The sequence below is a fragment of the Thunnus maccoyii genome, chromosome 18, assembly GCF_910596095.1.
Source record: "Thunnus maccoyii chromosome 18, fThuMac1.1, whole genome shotgun sequence".
NCBI classification, from domain to species: Eukaryota; Metazoa; Chordata; class Actinopteri; order Scombriformes; family Scombridae; genus Thunnus; species Thunnus maccoyii.
In genome coordinates, this window is record NC_056550.1 from 20,822,393 (window position 1) to 20,841,979 (window position 19,587).

Genomic DNA, 19,587 nt, shown 5'->3' on the forward strand with positions numbered 1-19,587 from the left:
GCAGCTTTTGCTTATTATAGAACAGACAAGGGTGTGCTGTTATTGTAACCAAGACGTATTGAGGGGGGACTCTGTGTTACTGTGTGGTTTTGTTATATGACTGCAGGATATAATTAAACGTTTGCTCTTTAGTTTTGTTCTTTTTACATTTCAGTTTTTATCTTTAAAATCTCAGACAGAGCTGAGATGTACATACATGGAAGTTAGGGAAAACCATTAGTCAAGTATGATTTGGCATCGCTGAGTCTCTCACTGGTTAAGACCCTGTGGCTATGACATCCACACATATGAGCATCAGATATCACAATAACAGCAAGAGAAATGTATGCTTCCACTGAATTCCTTTGATTATTTGCAAGTTATATGTATAAAGGATTGTTTCAGTGCCATCTTGTTCCCTGTACCAAACACAACGTGCAGTGTTTAAACTCTTGGCAGCTTCAGGCCGACTATGAAGACACAGATCACACAACCTTTTGCATTGATTTCAAACTCTGCTTTCCCGGTGGCTTTTGCTCACGAAAACTAAAGTGATCCTTGATTTCTCAAGAACATCTCCACTCACCACAGAGAGGTGGATATAGATTTTTTTTGCTGTCTGGTTTTCTGGCCATTTTCTGTCAAGTGTCATCTTCTTGGCAGTTTTGTCCGTCCTGTCGTCTAGCGTGTCCCGCTTTCTCTCCAAGGACTCGACTTCACATAAGCAGACTTTTGTGTCCTGCTGACTTCTCTCTGCACCGGACCTTTTGCTGTTAGATTAGGAGATTAGAAAAAAGTGTGTGTGTTTGTGTACGTGTGCTGAAACGAATTGCATCCTAAAAAAAAACAGCAGGTATCATTCAGTAGGTGTAACTACATTTTACTGTCTGTAGTTGGTATTTATCTCATTGTGCTCCTCCAGTGTGTGTCATCGCACGTTACATCATCCCCATATGATCTGACGTGCATATTCGTGTGATTTCCTGTGTACAAATACTGTGTGTGCACACTGCAGGAATATAAATACGTGTCAGAAAGGGACTGTTGAACTGAGCATCTTTCTGATGTCGCACATGCACAAACTGTGGACAATGGCCGCGCGCATCTTTGTAGGGCGGAGCGACTCTCTGAGCGAGCAATTCTGATAGCACCTTGGGCCGCCAGCGCTGTCTCTGCAATCATGCTCCCATTGAGGGCAGCCTTTCATCTCGGGCCTTTCACAGAAACCTTTCAGACAGAGAAAGAGAGCGATGGAAAGAGGGGAGATCAAGGGAGAGAGAAAGTGCAGAGGAAAGGAGAAGGGAAGTGCTTCTGGAGCCCCGAGCGCTCGTCTACAATCCCGACTCTGAATAAGCACGCTGCTGATGAAGAGCGCAGATGTTGAAAGAATGTATAGTAGTGTGTGTGTGTGAAGAAGAAGAAGAAGAAGAAGAAGAGAGCAAGAGGTGCTGTTAGTGGAGCTCTCGTATTGTGGATGTTCACTGTGTAATCTGTGCTATATTCTAACTTCAGTGTCTCTTATAAACATAATCATTGAGGCGTAATGTTACTGTGGGAGGGGAATAGTGTTGTACAGTTTCAATACAGTAGATTGCATTACATTACAGTATTGTACAGTACTGCGCTATGCATGACTCAGTCGGCTGCACAGGTTTCTGTTGGGACGTTGCTGTGCTGAGCTGAGTAAAGCTGTGCAGGTTGAGCCGATGGATAGAGGGTGTTTGCTCGCCATGCAGGGGGAGGGGATGTTTGGTGAGGACTACCAGGTGTTCGTATCTGATGGGCGGGCAGGTGGCCAGGTGTGGGTGCTGGGACGCAGGGATCCTGCTGCAGGAGGTAAGCAGGTCCAGCCACAGGGATCCATTCCCACTTAAGATTCAAAGCCAAGTTCTTATTTTCAAAAGCTACCTTTTTAAAATCAGTCACAGACACCACTGTCTGAGCCAAGGTTTTTGTAGCCCGCAGGTTTGAACTTTGGGACACTCATGAAATGTCAGCGTGGAGCTCAGGAAAACTAGGCGCTCTTTTTTGGGCCAAAAACTTTCATCTTTCTTTGTTTGCCATCATCAGGTTTGTTAGTTTTTGCTTTGTGTAGCATTTATCTAAAGCAAACAACTGGCAAGCTTTGTTGCCTCTCATAAATCATTTAGGCCTACTTTGTCTGCCAAGTGGAGCCTTAGAGAACATTTCACACAGCAGCTTGAAACACTTTTTTTTTGCTTTTGGATTCTCTTTGCTCCTGTATTTATACCCCTCTCTGTCTCTCTGTCATTACTGAGTGTTTGTGGTGTGTCAGTATGTATGTGTAAATGTGGTGTGGTCTCTGGCAGGGTTTCTGTGTGTGTGTGTGTGTGTGTGCTGTGGAGCTCATTTGATGTGCACGAGAATAATTTTGTGGCTTGAGTAAGGGGTGAACGGATGAGCTTCTGTAAAAATCTGAAGCTGCGATTGATCATTGGAGAAGGAATGGGAAAAGGATGTGTAACTTACTGTTTTCCTCCCTTCCCTTTTAACGTCACCGTCTGCCTCCCTTCCTTTCAAATACTGGGATTGTATAGACAGCGAGGCTAATTAGCCAACTCCAAACCATTCAAAATGTTCTTTGAAGCAAATGAAAAACCACGGACTACAGTAAAGAGTCCAATATCTGTTAGAAAAATGACAAGTGATTGTAAGGCAACTATATTATCTCTCCCCACTATCATAATAATAAATGTGAAAACTGCTATATAGGTAAAAAAAAAAAGAAAAGAGCCTCTTCATGATTAGCGCCAGCATTGACATCACTTCTTTCTCAATATGATTTGGAATGTAGATATGAATTAAACTCATCCACGGTGCATTCATAAAATTAACATCTGCTAGTGTTTTTAACCACTATATTCTGCATACACGGGGAAATATGATGGTAATGACTTCCACCTCTGCAGCAAGACAATCAAACGCTGTTAATTAGTTCTGGCACTATGGCAGTCTCAATCAGGAGAAATTCTCTGCAGCTATGAGCTGCGATACAGAACGGCAGTGTGTGTGTGTGTGTGTTTGTGTGTGTGTGTTTGTGTGTGACGGTCCTGATTATTTGGGTAGATGATGATTATGACTGTTATTAATTATGATTATTAAGTCTTGATGATTTTAGCAGCAGAATTTCATCCTGTACTTTAGGTAGCTTATATCAACAACCTGAGATCTTTTTTTTTTCGTGAAATTATTTATTTAATTGCAACTATTATCGGTGTGAGAGGATTCCCCGTGAGTGGAGACAGGTTTTTTCTCACATTAACCTGAGTAACCTTCCCACCACTTAGATGACAGCGCTTTCATAGCCGTGTAAAAACCTTAATTTCCATGACAAAGCACTGTCAAGCAAACATCGCTCCGGCCTGCTCTCTAAGCAGCTACGGTTCATTTTCAAAGAGATCTCAGATGAATTAAGGCAACAAACGCCTCGGTCCCCTGTCAGTCATCATCCTGGTGACAGACTGAGAAATGTCCCTTTGTTTCGTGAAAAACAAAGTGAAGCAGGGCAGAGCTAAATGAAAGAGTGATATTTTGCTGCATGTGACAGCATAAAAGAGAGACCGGGCGACAGTGGGAGGGATGGCAGGGGTGTGCATGATTGAGATAAGCGACAGATAGATGGGGAGCCAGGCGCGAGTCTTCTCCTACACACTGGGATCCCAGAGATACCTCCCACAGAAACGGTGAAGCACACTGCAGTCGCACTGTCACGCAAGGACATATGAAGGACAGAGAGAGAGAGAGAGAGAGAGAGAGAGAGAGGGAGAGGACGGCTGCACCTCTGTGGCAGAGAGCGTTCAAACTGAGTGAGAGAGAAAAAGACAGAGCTTTGCCTGCACTGATTCATAGCACTATAGCTCATGAAAACCTGTTATTGCTCAGTTTAAAGGACAAATTGAAAAGTAATTCCACTTTCTTTTTAAAGAAGTGAACAAAAGCACTTTACACTTTCTTATAAATAAATAGTGGCACATACTGTGGTTGGTAATGCCTCATAAATACCATTGTGATGGACGAAACAATCGAAACTCCTAACATCAGAATATCACGTCAAGGAAGAAGGCCACCCCCTGCCTCAAGAACAGATTGAATCCTTAAACAAATCCTTAACGGAGGGTGCAGTGGGATGTCTTTCTTCCAGATGGAAAGTCTTCAGTTCCTTAAGGGATAAAGAAGGCGCAGTTATGTTTTTTAGTGATGTTCAGATCTGCTCAGACCTTGAGTTTTTAGCCGTAGTTGGTATTCTGTAAGAATACTCATCTCTGCAGCTGCGTTTTGTAATCGTGACTCAGATGCTTAAATGAATTAAATTGAAATATTGGTCCAAAGCTGTTTCAGATTTGATACAGTACATTTATTTGATGCACACTAATGATTTAATGTGACAGTTGAACCACCTTTGACTGTTTGAAAGAAATACCAATTATAATATAATAACATAACTTTGTCCACCATGCATATTATATTAACAGGTTAGATGTGATGTTTGAGGATCAAATAAACAAAACACCTTCATTCTGAGTAAGCGAAGCATCTTGGTCAGCGTGAATCTTTCTCCGCCTCTTCCTGCTTTTCTGAGCGTGAATCTTCCTCATCGCCCGCCTTCTCCTTCCCTTTTCCTGCATCGCTCTCGCTAGTTCTCTTCACCATGACTAAACTGTGAATCCCTGTTAAGTGGCCATGTGATGATGAAATACTGCATCAGGGTCGCTGCTCAAACAACTCTTCCTTTTTTTTCCCCTCACTATTTTCAGCCATGTGGGCAGCGTGTGCGACTCCAGGGATCGCAGTGTCAGTCAGTCAGTCCAACACTTTGGTCCAGATTGAAATTTCTAAATATTGAATCGATTAACTGAATTGACATTCCTTCTTTATAACCTTCTTAACTTAATGCTTTTCCAGTTGAAACACCTTCCAGGTGTTGAAACACCTTCCAGGAAGTTACTTTTTTACAGCAAGTTGTGACATGGAGGTGACATGACATTGAAGCATCTATCTTGGGTCTTTTACACACTTATTGACAAGTGTGATAGCGTTCAGGTCTAAGCATCTGAGTGCATCTTTGTCTTACGTAGTTTACATGACAAAGTTGATGCATATTACAGAGGATAAGACCTTTTTATTCAGATAACCATGTGGCCTTTCATTGGCACCAAACTCTTTCCAAAATAATACATTTCCTTTTTGTGTCACATATTCATTTGTTCCATTACATATCAATGAGATAATAAGGTGGCAGCAAGTGACAGTTTAGTGAAGAGCTCTAATGTTTGGTAGCTGACGTCCTGTACATTAAACGTCCCTTTGCCTTGGACCGTCTCAAGTGCTACAGTTTCATGGCACTCAAATGGTTTAGACGTGCGTAAAAAAACACATATGGTTCACGTATCTACACCGTATAGCGACAAACATGAGTAAGTTCCTCTCCGCCATCATGCCAAATATTTTATTATATGACTATTTTGGTACAAACATTTATCCGCCAGTGTGGCAGATATCCCTCCATGATTTAATTGCCAAACAGAAAAACCACCTGAATTTGCCCCAGTGTTGGTACCAAAAAAGCACAGTAGGCTCCATTTTTCCAATTCCCATCTCACCATTTTCTTCACTTGTGAGGAAATGAGCAGTGCAGCCCAGTGTGTCCGCTATAGCGACTTTAGATTTTAGCCTTACTTATTGTCTTGACTCCTTTTCTGTGTCACATGCATGTCTTCTCTACTGCCTTCTCTCAGTGCTGCTCTCTCTGCTCCCTCCTCGCCTTCCTTGGTTACTGTAGCTATGCAGAAAGGTGTGGGCATGGCCACTCTGGGATTCTCTGTGATTGGCGTAGATGCTGGTATTTTTGATCCAGGATCAGATCTGACTGAGGACTACAAAGTTCAGTGATTTTTGCCTGGCACACGCCAGTAAGCAAATTAACTACGTCGCAGTGGCCTTTATTCCGTGGAGCTGGCCATGAATAAGTCAGCACCCTACCGTGGGTTACCAGCCTAATGAGCTGGTTGCCGCTGGTTTGCATTGCACTCCAGTCAGCCTTTTTCCCCTGCAGTAATGCAGCCTGAAGACGCTGACTAGACTGCGCCCTTGGCTTTACTCCATCCTGCTGAACCTCGTCTGGGAGGCGAGCGGTTTTGACTAGGGAGGATTGGTCTCATGGGTGAAGGGCTGAGATATCCCCATCATCCCGCTCCTCGTCCTTCTCCTCACCGAGTGAATCTGGGTCAGACCTTGCGTGACGGACAGCCTGCCATTATCACCACTCAGACACACAAAAGGGAAAGGCCAAGAGCTGCAAAGTGCTGGGAGGGTGGAGAGGAGGGGCTGATTGAGAGGAAGAAGACAGAGTGCTTTTCCCCCTTTTCTCCCTCTGGTGTGGCGACAGGATTGGACATTCCTCCCATGGGTGTCTGCTCCTGCCTCCCTTTAACACGTTCTCACTCTGCCATCATCCCTGAAAGTAGAAGAGTAGATGCACACACATAATAAGATCACAGCACTGAGCCAGGGGAGTCAGTCAGGCGATGAGTGTATGATGTCTTGGTTTTCTTCTGTGTTGGACTGGTGGAACCGGGTCTTCTTAGGGCTTAGTCAGTGCAGGCTCTCATTTGTCTGAATTCTCACTCTAATAGCCTTAACTTGAAGTCATTCTGTGGTTCACTACACAGGCTGTCATCAACGTGATATTGAGATGACAGGGGCATGTGCCCCACTCTATTTCGAGTCTGTCAAAAGATGACAGGGGTCGCGCCCAAACCTAGCCTAGCCTCTCTGTTTCCCCTCAATTCTTTCCCCCTCACTGTTCACATCGTCATTCTTTTTATTCATTCTGCAAATCTGTCTCTTTCACAGTAACAAATCTTTCTTTTGATTTCTTCTCCATCTCTTTTCAACCATGTTAATGTCTCGCCGTTTACCTCTTATTTCCCTCACTCAGTAGTTATTAACACTTGGCACACTCTGCATGCTCTCTAATTTGTTCTGCCAGTGACACTGATGTGCAGTCAGGTAGGAGAGACAAACAAAGCAAATGTCAAGCCTTTCCTCTGACCTAAAGAATTGGGACTTGATTATTCCCGCTTTAGTGCTCCAGGTGTAAACACACAGGCACATAGACACACGCTGTCGTCGTGTACTTCCTTATTCCTGAGGAGGCCCTAATCACATGCATGCAGAGGTGTCAGCTCCATGGCAATAGCTTCTCTGCAGTAACCTGGGAATCAGATCTCCTATTTGATATTCATTCTGGTGAAGGAGCCTATCAGGGTTCACTAGAGTACTGTGGAAACCAATGAGGTTTATGGACAAAGATGAGGAATCACAGCAGCAGAGAGCAGGATTAAGCAAGATAGATGGCAGCATTTGGTTGGAGTGTATTAAATATGATGAAGGTCTAGATGGCCGAAGGACAGTGAACCTTGAAACGTGCAAGAGATTCGCTCACATTTAAGAGTCATGATAGCTGCAAAATACACAAACACAACCTTTCTGCAACCTGATTTTGGTTGTGTGGGGATGTAGTGTGAGAGAATCACGATTCTTTGTGCTTTCATTGTCTCCTCAAAACACTGACTAATCTGAATTAATCCAGGATCTGCTTTAAATGATGGCTAATGTTAGCATGGCTAGACACAGTTGAGTTCTTTTTGAAAGGTTTTCTATGGATTTTTCTCTTGGTTTGCCAAACAGTCTGTATGTCAGGTAATCCTCTTTGTTTCATTTTGGACCAGTAACATGGAGTTTGTTTGAAAGACTGGGCATTGTAAGTCAAACACCATTTATATCACAATGAAAACACCAGTGCCTCTCATACTGCACAGACTCACCATGGGTGGTTAGGCTTACGGAGGGCATATGATTACCTCGACTCCAGGGCTAGGCTAAGGCTGAAAGCAGGGTTTTAGGTAAAGTCTGGGAGTTCCTTTTGGATCTGTCAGGCTTAAAGTAATAAATCCACACATCTCCCTTGACGGAGGCCAGGATTACTTGTTCTGTACCCACCTGTTAACAGGAGAGTTTGCTTTGGTTTGCTTTGCTGTTTAGGAATAACAGGCTGGTTGACTCCAGTTGTGTATCTGTATAGAATAATTAGAGGTGTCAGAAATGAAAAAAAGAAAAGATCAAATCATTATGATCATTGTCATGTAGATGAACCTATTTGTAGCTGTAGCAAGACGAGACACAAGCTCCAGAAATCCCCTGAGACGCAACAGATCTGAGAGCCCAAAACGGCCTCTCAAGAAGAACAAAAGTAGTTGATCTTTTTGTGCATCTTTTTATGGATTTGTGTGTGCGTGTGTGTGTGTGTTCGGTTCATGTAAATGCCTATAGGCACACACAAAGACGTCCAGAAATGGATCTTTCCTCTCCAATTTAAATGATACTTCAACTGCCAAAATGCCTTTTTGTCTCAAGTTAATCTGTGTACCAAACTGTCTGAAGCTCATTTGGATAATTTTATGTCGGCCAGCGATTGCTGTGGAAAAGCTGTGATTGTCACTCTTTATCACAAAATGAATAAAAGAATGAATACTCTGGGTATATAAAGAATGGACAAAATTGTCTTATAATGTACCTCACATCCTTCCAATGCTAATATGAGAATCAACAGGTTAAATCCTATGTTCCTGGCTTAAGGAGTAGTGTAAGAAAAAAAGAAGGCAATGAAACATTAGTAGTAATTTAGCTTTGTTTCTTAACCAAATCCAGTAAGGCAGCAACAAAGTTTGAGGAACTCAAGGTCTCCTGGAGCATCTTCTAACACTCTGTAGCCATCAGAGGGCACTGTAAAGGCTGGAGTTTTAAAAAAAAAAGGCAGACCATTTTGTCAGCAGAATATTGTTGTGTTTTGTATTTAGCACATTTTGTTATGGGGGCAAAGTGCAGCATTGAAATCTGAAAAACTTTTCATCAGTTCCTTAATTGCAAGCTGCACTCTTCTGCAGCGAGCCTATATGCAGATTTCTCTCCCAGATGGCTATACTTGCAGCCAGCTACCAGCTCAAGAGACAGACTCTCCGCCCACACTCATGGCTTTCTGCAACAGCAGACCTGACCTACCAGTCCACACACACACACACACACACACACACACACACACACACACACACACACACACACACACACACACACACACACACACACATAGACTCCATATATCAGTCAGAGCTGCTGTATTAATGCTGTTGTTGCTGTTTTCTAAAGCTTTGCCTCCCCTCAGAGCATGTGGCTGCATGTAGTATAGCTGAATCTAATTCTTCCTGAATACCAACATTTTCTCCCTAGATCCTGATATTTGGATTGTTGTGTGTAATGCGAAATGCAAAAATGATGACATGGGTATTTTGAGTTCTCTGTGATTAAGTTATAAAATGTCTGTTTCTGCATTAGTTTTATTGAAGTTATATAGTAAAGTTATTTGATTTGAGGGGAAAACACTGTTTTTGGCTGCTGCACACTCAATATGATTTAGGTTTGTTGCTTAAGGATGCTTTGGCAGGTATGGCAGCGGCTTTCATCTCCCACGTCTATTTGGACAACCTTAGCAATCATTAGGCTTGTGTAACATCTAAAGGGACAATTCGCCCAACACATTTTAAGTATAAGGTGGTCAACATAATGCCAGTGTTGACAGTTATCATTAAGCCATACAGAAACATGATTAAAGAGCTGAAGGTTTTACAGCTAATTTAATCATAAAGCAAGCTGTGTTGATTAAGATAACAAATTTGGCATATGAGATTCAATTAATTTAAAAACATGCCGGTGCTTTATATTCAACCAATATAAAAATGCATTTAGTCGTTTTATTTTTTGTTTGCTGAGCCCGTTCCAGTTTTATTTTATTCCTTGCTAACCAACATATGTTTTAGTGCAACTGACTCATGCTCGGTAGATACAGTGTTGTGGGGGTGTTGATAGTTGACACAGAGCCAGGAGTGAAGAGCCCAAATTAAATTTCATCAAGGACCCCCAGAAGGCCCGGGCTGCCCTCTTGTTCAGAGAGAGCAGAGCATAAACCGTGCAATACCCTCCATAAAACACACATTCCTGCTCTGATTCCAGCTCATTACTGCTGATATTTTAACTTGCTGTTTGATACAGATGTCTCTAACTGCAGCCAATTAAGCAGCCAATTAGTGTATACAGTTCTAGCGATACAGTCTCTTTCTGCGCATACAGATTATACATGTCAACATCTGCGCAGACAAAGACTGAACAGAAACTTTACTTTAACAATGTAAAACTCTCTTCTGGTGCCTCGTTGTCAGCAGAACCTTGTTTTTTTTTTATTTCCTTTTTCTTCCAAGGACGTCTGGATTTGCACTGATAAGGTTGAGAGTAGAACAGTTAAAAAGCTGCTTGCTGAAGCTGCAAAGCCTCTTAAATAGGAAGCGCTCATAATTTGCCACTCTGGAAATATTAATACTATAATGCAGCACATCAATATCAGTGTGTAAGCTAAAGCTAAGATGAATGTGTTTAAGTACGACATTATAACAGAGCAGGAGAAGCGGATGGAGGGTGATAATAGAAGGACAGATTTCAGACATATACAGTATGGTGAGGCAAGTGAAGGTGCACACACATTCATGCACAAAAGCATTCAGAGTGTGGATTTGGGCTCTGCTATCTCCCCCCCCCCCCGCCCCCCAACCTCCACCATAGTTAAAATTCCTGTTGTCATAGCAGCGGTTTGATGTAGTGGTCCTCTCCTGAATGTGATGGCTGCCAGAGTGTAGGGCAGAATGTTAAGATCCAGAGTACCACAAATTAACAGCTGAAAAGAGGGAGTGACAGAGTGTTGGCGTGACGGTGATGGAGCCCACAATGCAGTACTGCGTAACCAATAGCCGATCGATATGTCACACAGTCCTGTCCAACTTCCCGTTGAACAAGCCGGCCTACTCCCTTTGGATCTCCTTCAGACCTGACTGAGTCTTTGTGTCCTCCAGTGCTGAATGCTAATTCGTCCACTGTGCCAGGGGCCCATGTGCGCTCTCTAACAGTCATTAAAAGCTGCTTAGGGCGTCACAGAACACTGCGCTCCGTTCTTTTTTCTCTCTCTGAACCTCGTTGATGCTGATTTGGATGCATTTGTAGTCCTCCGTGCAACGCAATCTACATAATTAATAAAGTTTAATGCATCTTTGGGGTTTTGTGCGAGAATTGTGACAAATATGGTGTAGAGAATAAAATCTTCAACTCTTCAACTCTACGATTAAAAAAAAAAGCTGATGTAGTTGTAGAAGACACAATGACGGCTCTATTTGGTGTGACCATCCCCTGAACAAGCCTTCAGTGGGTTTTTGAAGGATGAAGACTCCCCTCCTCCTCGTCAAATAACTGGGCGGTCATCAGGGACGGAGGATTGATGGATAGACCTTGAGAGGGCAGCTTCACAGAACTGCTGACGTAGTACAGCAACATGATTAATGTAAAGCCCTGTCTATATTTGGAAGCCTATGTAACAACGGTGGACTTGCGATCTTTTGTATGGAATATATTAGGTTCCTTTTTCTATATACAGCATATTTAGAGCTTATTATTTTTGATTCAAAGAATAACATCCAGGAATGTGTTAGTGTTTATTCTGGCAGTTTAAAATGGATCAATAAAACAATCACACAAAACTGTGTGAACATCATATTTTAAAAATACCATTTGCAGTGCACTTTTTCGTTTAACAGTTTGTTTTTCCACTTACTTAGAGGGACTCTGGTGCATAATCAGCAGCTCATTTGTATTTTTCTCTAAAACTCTACTTACTCCACTAATAGAAAGTAAAAAATACTCTCTATTAGTGGAGTAAGTAGAGTTTTAAACATTGCCAGTGGACCTCATCTGCTGTCCACTTGCAACTGGAAATAGGAAACAAATTCTGGTTTATATGAATAAAACAACATGAAATTGTATAAACTGAAATCAATAAGACTTAAGCATTTGGAGTACAGTATGTGGGATGCTGATTTTATTTTTTGTGTCAGTGTATAATTGGTTAATTATGGTTGTTCTCCCTGCTGCAGAACACCATGACAGCTCTGTGGTATTTCTCCTGAAGACCCACAGCTTCTCTTAAAATGACAAAGTGAAGCAAAAAAGCGAGAATCCTCCTGCACTCCTTCCACATACTGATTCATTCTTGCAATGATGCATCCATGGCAGGATCAAATCTTGTGATTCGGTAGTTTATAAATGGTGGTAACACATTGCCTTTTTCCAAATATCATAACAGCTGCTGTTTGCTTGCCTCTCAGAGAATTTTTCATGAGGCTAGAAAATGCCAATAAACAAAAACCAAGCCCTTCTTATCCTGGGCTTAGTACAAGCACAAGCAACGACAAACAACATTCAAATGTCTTCTTCCTTTTGCTTTGGTGTGTGCCGTTGTAGAAGCCCCTAGTTAAGTGAGAGGGAATTTCCCTTTGCAAGAGCAGAATAAACAGACAGCACTGTGATTCACTCGTGGTCTCACATTTTTACATTTAAAAAAAAAGCTAACGTCCCAACATGGCTCTGTTGCCTGTTTTGGATCCCTGGCGGACTGATCACATCTAATGTTAATACTATGCTGCGGCGCCAGCTCTTCATTGATGGAGAAACTCACCCACACAGTGACGAACACTGACTGACACACATTCAACACCATGCCTGGAAAAAAAAAACAGAAATACAAACAGTTTAAATAGTTGGTCTCATCACAGCGTGTCAGGATGTCTGACTCACTAATGCCATGTCTGACTTGAGTCGTTTGTCACGAGGTGCGGCAGCCAGGCCTGTGGGGCTCCTGATCACATAAACTGAGTTATAGCACCCCCAATAACATTGGATTACCGCAGTGTGGGCGACAGTCAACAACCCCTCTGAGAGACCCTCTGAGAGGTACTGAGGGACAAGGGTAGATACAATATGTAGATGCTGCTGGAACAGGGAAGATAAAAAAAACAGATTAGCAAGAAATATAGAAGAGGGAAAAGAAGTTGGTGCTGGCGCGCCAACTGTACAGTAGCAGAGTGTAAAGGGCCAAACCCAAGTCAATAATAATGGTGTTTTGTGTGTGTGGGTAGTTGGGTATATGAGTGAAAATCTCACTGAAGGTTGTTCAGGGTCACTGATGTTCATTCTTGTGGTCTGCCTCCAGCTGGGGATCAAAGGAGGGTAAAACTCAGGAAACACATTTTGAGTTGCCTCTGATTTTGTGTGCTGCCTTCACTCTCCTACTCCCCCCAGAGATGGATGTAGCTTACAGTATTTACACACCGCTCACATCGACATCTCCCTGGGTGTAAACCTAAGGTCAGGCTTTTTGACTACTATTGCAGAGAATAGTGTAACACAAAGGTGGAAGTTTGTTGTTGTGTGTGACTTAATACCTTGTATAAGAAAGCAGAAAAAGTCTGCCGTAAAGTTGGATGTGTTGCCTTTTTTTTTTAATCATTTGTCTCAGCACAGACCTCTCCATCTCTGTGACTCACATGTGAGTGCTTCTAGAGATTACCTAAACGATACTCAAGTGCCCTTATTTGAGGCAATCTGGACAGCCCTGCCTATCTATTACTGTTAGCGTCATGATGAGCTCACGGCCATTTACTCAGCAATTCCATCCATCCTCTCTCAGCTCTCTTAACTATCTTTCCTCTCGCACTTCTGTCGAGCTCTTCTTCTATTCTGCTCAACATTTTCCACACAATTGTGTCCTGTGTGGCCAAGCCAGGGTATAATGAGACAGGTGCTTCTTCCTCAGCCACCCTCTCACACACAAAGATACCTCCTTCATCCCTCTTCCACCGTCTCTCTCTATCTCTGTGTGCCACTGACTGTTTATGTGCAGCGTTAAAGTAAGATGCGGTTCAAAAGGTCACACTCGCTTTTTCCGTGCTGTTTCTCTCTCTGCTTTCTGCCTCGTCTCAGGATGTTGCATTTGAAGACAGCAGCACAGAGGTTGTTGAACCAGAACAAGGCAGCATTAATTAGCTGTAGTGAGGGAGCGATTCTTTGCATCAGGCTGATCTGCTCCTACTTAGCCCATAGCTAGACACCAATTGCACTCACCCATCAAAGTGTTAGAGGAGAAACTTCCTAAAAAGGTATTACATCTAAGGCCATGTTCAGAGTGACATTAGCACCGTGAAAAATATGCAGGGACTTCCAGCAAAAAAGTTAAACTTGTCTGAACATTTGCTCGAGGTTGGCCAGTAAAATAAGTGAAAGCTCACATTTGTGAACATGAACGCTGCTTTTCTTTACCTCGCAACGATCACATCACTGTGATGACTTGTCAGAGATAAAGACATCCTGTTTCCTAGTAATCTGAACCGCTGCTACAGTATTTTGGCATCTGACAGTCTCTTAAAGTAATGGCTCTGATTCTCAAACTGGACTTTGTGGATCATATTTCATTGAAACAACATAAGTATCACAGGTAAGATGGGTGTTACATCTACTCAACCAGCTTATTGATGCTGCTCTCACTCTGTCCCCCATCTTTTGACTTTTGGCCCTTTCACACTACCGTAATAAAAGATTTTATCCATATTGCCCATTCCTACTTACATGTTTAGAAAATCTGGGAGGGTAGTCAAAGATGAGTGCTTCTTTGAGGTCTGTACAGATGATCGCAATCCTTTAGTCGTGCTACATTCTACATTTTTCCCACCTATGTCAAGAAAGGGTACATTGTTTTCTGACGATCGTGGTAAACACCTGCAATTTGATGATGATAACTTTCCTACATCAGGCACGGTGGAGATAAGCTATAGAGTGGAGGATGCACAGGTTTCACCTATCCATCCTCATACAATACAAATGATACAGCATCTTCCAGGACAAAAAACACTGCAAGGCAAAGAGCAAATGTAAGAGGAAAAGGCGACAGGCAGAGGCAAGAAGGTGTTGGGAAAAAAAAAAAACAATTGGAGAGAGATAGATAGAAATGGAAAGATGTGGGACTGTGATAAGTGATGCTGTGGTTAAGAGCTGAGACATGGCAAACATAGAGAGGAAGGCAGGCGGGACAGAAGGAGGGAAAACGGAAGGTGGAGGGCCGGTGGAAAGGGCGGAGAGCTGAATAAACATCGGGATGATTGAATGCGACGGAGAGAGGCGGAGACGGCCTGTTTTCCAGATGCCTCACGCTAAAGATAAAGGGAAAGAAGTCTCTCCGGGGAAATGCTCAGAGGAAGGAGGAGAGGAAATGGGGAATAGGAAGAGGAGGCAAACAGGGGGCAAGTAAAGTTCTCCCATAATGCAGCAGCAAAGAGCAGGACGGGGTCTTAAGTAGCAGCAAAGAGACGGACAATATATTGTACCCTATGTTCCATAACCAATTATGGCCTGTAATAGCCAAATCATTTATTTGCTGATAGAGCATAATTGCACGTCAGAGGGTTTGACTAGTGGTAACTGAGCTAATAAATCTCAGATGATTTACTGCAACCACACAGGCACACACACCGCCTCACACACACTCACCGTGGATCATTTAGTGTACACAAAAAGAAGGGAGTGTTATCCTATCTGCTTGCTGAATCACAATTCCCTCTTTACTGGAACATTAAGTAAACCTGCCGAGATGCTAATGCAATTACAGCATGCTTGCTCTGTACACAAATCAGAATAATTAAAAGGTCAAAGAGGACACAGTAAGCCATTAATATCTCATCTGTATGTATTTGTAGGTGCTAAATTGCTTGGTGGGTAGAGGGTTGTTTTCAAAGGTAGAGGATACGGTGTTTTGTTTACTTGTTGTTTACTTGTCCTTGTGCAGCATTAGCCCACCGCGTTAGCTTAACAACACGCTTTTTCTTCGTGCACACATGCACAAACGTAGGCATCGACACACATATCCCACACAACGCATAGGCTACAGTACATGTCTACAGGCTTATATGCAGTGACTAGTTGAAGGGGAATGTGTGTGTGTGTCTGCATGAACACTTGTGTGTGTGTGTGTGTGTGTGTGTGTGAACTCTGTGGGGAGTAAAGCTGCATGTTCAGCAGTTGTCAAGCCCTATGAGGCCATTGTTAACCTTGCATCGCTCAGCAGGTGTAGCTCTGCATAGGGTAAGATATCTGTGGGTGTCATCCTGTGCTCTTCAGTCTAGCCTTTGTCACACAATTACACACACACACACACACACACACACTCGGGCTGCAATTAGACTGCAGCTCATGACAGGTTTTTTAATAACAGAATTGATAATTTCATTGTCGTCGACATTTTCTTATTTAGGCCGCTTTAATATGTGCTTTTGAATTTGTATCTGATGTGTGACAATGTGACCTCAGTCTAAACAGTTTCAAAATTTAGGCAGCTTTTACAACCGTTCAGTGGGATGTGCATTATGATTTTTTGCAGATGAAGATGTTCAGAAAAGGGGCAGTTTCATCCAAGTGATCATCTATCATTTTTTTTCAATGAATGACCACTAGTAGCACTGTAGACCAATGTTTTTATGAGTGGACCTTCTGTACAAACATGGATGTTAATGCAGGATTGAAAAATATTTCAGAAACTGGCTCTGCAAATGCTTTATGACGAATGTGTCTGACACATTTGTTAGAACTCAAGGGTAGACAAAGTGCATTTTGATGAGTAACACTGAATGTAAATGTAATTTTGTCTTCACACTTCAATGTGCTGTGCATTATGTAAAGCACTTTGAATTTTTCTTTTGTATGAAATGCGCTGCAGAAATAAACTCGCCTTACAAGAAAACTCAACTTTAATGTCGAAATAAACAAACAAAGGCATCAGTCATTTCATTTAATTACTTCTGTGTGATCCAATTAGCGATTCTAAGCAAACTGTAACTAAGAAGAGCTAATTAGTTAATGAAGTTTGTGAAGTTTTCCCTGAAAGTAATAACACTGAAAAATGGTTCAGCTTCAATCAGTTACTTACTTACTAAATAATACAAGTATGGCAAACATAGCCATACTGTATTACAATATTCATCAATATTGGTAAGTTATAAAATATTAAATCTGATAAATATATAATATAGTGATATTGATTTAAACGAAAAAAAAGAAAGTTACGGTTAACTATGAACATGCCCTTGCAGACATGCACACACACGCACACACACACACACACACTTACATACTCAAAGCAGATTCTCTCCCACTGCAAAGATTCGTTCCCTGCTATGCTTTCTGTAGGAGGTCTTCACCTCGAGGGCAGCCTTGACCTCTCCCTTCCTTTTATGAAGGCCTCTCAGGTGCAGATGAAGGCTGAATCTAACATGTTAATTTAACATCATCGCTATCTCTAAGGAGCAGGGAGCCAAGCTTGTAATTTCAAACCCCCGTTGTTGGTCAGTGTGGTTCCTGAGCTTTGCCAAGTTTTAGTGTGCAGTGTTGACATGAACCTACAGTAAGCCCAGGCCCACTGGTGTTAATTACCGCACCGCTCCTCTCGCCTCCCCAGCCTGTGATTGGCTATCTTTATCTGAGCGAGGAATCACCCTGGGGGCCATATGTGTGTACACACAGCTTTGATGGGGCTCTTTTTATTAGAGAGGATCAAGATGCAGAGATTGACGATCTTTACTATTCCTGTGGGCAAGAGTTAGCTCCGCTGGTATAGATTTCGGGGATGGATGAAATTAAATTTAAAGACTCTTTCTCAGGTTACGTCAAGAGCGAGAGAAGGGAAAGGGAAAAAAGGAGATGGGGAGGGAGAAGTGGGGGCAGATGGAGGGAGAAGGGAGTGGGGAGAGATGATGATGAGCAGAGGACGGGGGAAGCAGGCAGGGAGCGGAGGTGTTGCCGGGGTGACAGGAGAGAAGGATGAAGTGGGACGTGCCAGTGGAGCGTCAGTAATCTGCTGCTCTGGATGGCTGACAGGACAGTCATACACACACACACATACACACAAACTCCTGCTCAATCCGTGGCCCCGAGCACACAACCAGTGTACACAGGTCCACAGTCAGTGGCTAGCAGGAGGTGGCCGGTCGGCGTGGTGTTTCAGGGCTACAGCAAGCCATGTTTTATCCTGCTGCCCTGCTAGCTTGGCACAGCCACTCAGATGGACATAATGAGGGAAATGGAGAGAGATAGAGAGGAGCGAGCAAGACAGACAGCCAGGGACACACAATCAGACAGAGAGAAAAGAGACAATGTTCAGAACTGGCAGCCTTACTTCTCTCTCTCTCTCTCTCTCTATTGCTTTCTGTGTCTCTCTTCCTGTGTTTCTTCCCACACTCCTCCTTCTTCCCACCACTTTCAAAATCCTTTTGTCCCTCCCTGCCTTTCCTCTCTTTGATTTTTTTTTTTTTTTTTTAAACACAATATTCCGCCTAAGCCAGTGTCCCAGTGAGGTGGCGACGGCTGGGGATGAATGAGGAGATGAGTGGAGGGATGGAATGACCTAGACGAAAAAAAGAGAGTGAGGGATAGAGGGCTGAAAGGAGCGCGGATGGAGAATGCTGGGAAACCCTCAGGTGGGCACTCGGAGCGGTCCCCTATCCTCCTTTTTTGTGTCCCTGTGCCATTTGTTTTTATCTTTTCCCTCAATTTTCTATCCTCCCCCCCTCCCCCCCCCCCCCCGTTCTCACTTTGTTTTTAGGGCAACCTTTTAGTTGATGCATTTGCTTGGATGCTTGTGGTATTTAATCTTGATAACCTGCAGCATTGAGGGACTCGCCGGATGTGTATATGTGTGACAGTGTGTTTGCGGTGGTTGTCATGAGAGTCACGTAGCTCTGCTGTCTGCTTCTGCCTGCCTCCTGTATGTTCAAAGGCTGTGGAGCTTGGTGGCTCCTCCAGGACTCAAGCTGCTGCTGCTGCTGCTGCCTCATTCATGACGAGCTTCTTCACAAACTCTTTTATGGCTTCCCCTGTACCCTTTGGGACTTTTTAAGTCATTTGTAGCCAGTCAGTTTTAGTTCATTTGATATCTGTTGTTGCTTTTTCTGCTGCCACTAACTGATCGTATTTGCATGTTTGCAAGAGCAGAAATGTTTTTGTTGCTATTGAAGCTGATTTGGATTTTACGCTTACATTTTCTATGAGAACTCTTGCTATTCTGGCTTGTATACTGAACACGCCTGTTTCTAAGGAGATGTCAGCATAGCAAGATAAAAGCCCACAGTCAGTCAATCAGTGTTGCCACTCCCTATTCCAACTATGCCTCATTTTAATTTCCCTGTCCCTCTGCTGTCTGCTCATATTTGGTGACAGTGTATGATCCGATGGAACTAGTTGGAAGATGTTTCCAGGACAGCTGGGCCAGCTAGACTGGTTATTCTTCATAATTATACCACTCTAATGACCTCAGTGACAGCGTGTGTGGGTGTGTGTGTGTAGTTGGGTGACCAGAATGCTCACAGAGAGACGAGGACACACTGACAAGCTACTGGGATTTCTCTCACTAGATATTCCTTCGTGATAACCTTTGGATGAAGAGGACTGGTGAGATGCTAACTCAACGCCCTCACACTCCAACACAGTGATGTGACAGTAATGGGTTTGTGTATGGTTGTTTTTTTTTAGTGTGCCTGTGTGTTGGAGTTCTCATTAGCCTACCGGGTTTTTAGTCAATAGAGGCCAACAACTCTCCTCCCCTGTTATGTTTTTCCC

The 19,587-nt window shown here is 43.0% G+C and overlaps 1 protein-coding gene across 11 annotated transcripts in view; it reads left to right on the top strand.

Annotated features, from left to right (window-relative positions):
• The window catches only part of si:ch211-278a6.1 (SRC kinase signaling inhibitor 1), a 104,511-nt gene that overhangs the window by 18,434 nt on the left and 66,490 nt on the right, over positions 1-19,587 (top strand). The window contains exon 1 of one of the 11 annotated variants that reach the window (XM_042393735.1): positions 1,748-1,815. The exons of the other annotated variants lie outside the window; for them this stretch is intronic. The gene's annotated coding sequence lies outside the window, so the exon portion shown is untranslated. Of the gene's footprint in view, positions 1-1,747; positions 1,816-19,587 lie in introns of those variants that run through there. 11 annotated transcript variants of the gene reach the window in all.